Genomic DNA, 1,341 nt, shown 5'->3' with positions numbered 1-1,341 from the left:
GCGAAGGGACAAGCAAAACGGGGTGACAGAGAGACCTAGAGAGAAAGGCCTTTTTAACCTGGCCGTGGTGTGTCTTTATTGTGTTTGGAATAGTGTATTTTTATTGTGTCTGAGGATAATTTGGAAAGACAACTGCTTTTATCAAGTGCAAGAAATCAGTTTAACTGAATTTCAATGTAATTACGGCAGCAGCTGGTGACGGCTAATTTCTGTTCAGCCTGGTTTCCCAGGATCTGTACCCCATTCTGTTCCCGGGGAAGGGATCAGGTTTTAAGCTTAACATCACAGATGCCAGCCTTCCAGGCTGGTCCTGGCCTGCGGTCGGTGCTAGGAGCCACCCAGGTGATTTCCCCATCACCCACTTTTACTCTTACTCACTCTTCCCTGTTCCTTTCGAAAGAGACCACCAGGTGTGAGTGTCATGTCGACATTACTTCGAAAGGCTAGGACTCTTTGAGGGTCCATTCTGACGGGATCTGTGTCCGGATGGCATCTGATTGGGTACCCAGGGTTCTTAGCTGCTTCTCCTGGTTGAGGATGGTGGATCCTATGTGATAAGGAAGATTGTTCGCTTCGAGAACAGGGAAGTTCTGAAATGTCACATACCTGGGCCAGGTTGCATACTTTATAGATGGAAAGCAAGACCCTAGGAGGGAGGTAGTCTGACTGCCAGACGAGTGTTTCTTCCACCACCACCAACATGACCACCCCTCAAACATGTCTGGTCTACGGCCATGCCACCCAGAACAAGCCCGAGCCTGTCGGAAGCTAAGCAGGGTTGGGCCTGGTTAGCACTTGGATGGGAGACCACCTAGGAAGCCCAGGTGCTGTAGGCATAAAAAAAAATAATAAAGTAAAAGGAAAATTTAAAAACTAAAAATAATAATAAGGGATTGTAAGCTGACAAAATCCTTGCAATCTGTGAGATCGACCAAGGGTTGCCTTGCCTAAAAAAATAAAAAATGTCTGGGCCGTTCTTTCCACATAACATTGAGAGAACCCCACCCCGAATCAGGCCAGTACACACGTCGCGAGGATCCCCTCACGTGTGCTAAGCTGTACGTACCAGTGACCCGTGTTTGAGTCTTTTCATTTGACCCTCCCAGGATTTCCTACCTTCGGGTCAAGGTTTCACCATTCTTAAAATATCAACCCTTCTGCAGTGTGTAAGACTCTCCATCATGCGCACCCCAGTACAAAGGAATGTGTAAAATTGCTTATAGGAGAAGAGGTTTTCATGGGGAAGAGGGGAGAAAGAGATAAGGAACCCAGAAAGCTGGGGCGGCTTTGAGGAAGCCGAGCGGAGGAAGAAAGATGGGCGGAGACCCCGGCTGAGACACC

The 1,341-nt window shown here is 48.1% G+C and overlaps 1 pseudogene; it reads left to right on the top strand.

The window, feature by feature from the left end:
- Positions 1 to 724: 724 nt before the first annotated feature.
- On the top strand, positions 725 to 836 carry LOC111745641 (annotated as a pseudogene).
- The last annotated feature ends 505 nt before the right edge of the window (positions 837 to 1,341 follow it).

The sequence above is a fragment of the Pteropus vampyrus genome, unplaced genomic scaffold, assembly GCF_000151845.1.
Source record: "Pteropus vampyrus isolate Shadow unplaced genomic scaffold, Pvam_2.0 Scaffold159, whole genome shotgun sequence".
Classification (NCBI taxonomy): domain Eukaryota; kingdom Metazoa; phylum Chordata; class Mammalia; order Chiroptera; family Pteropodidae; genus Pteropus; species Pteropus vampyrus.
This window is presented reverse-complemented; position numbering and strand designations above follow the sequence as displayed.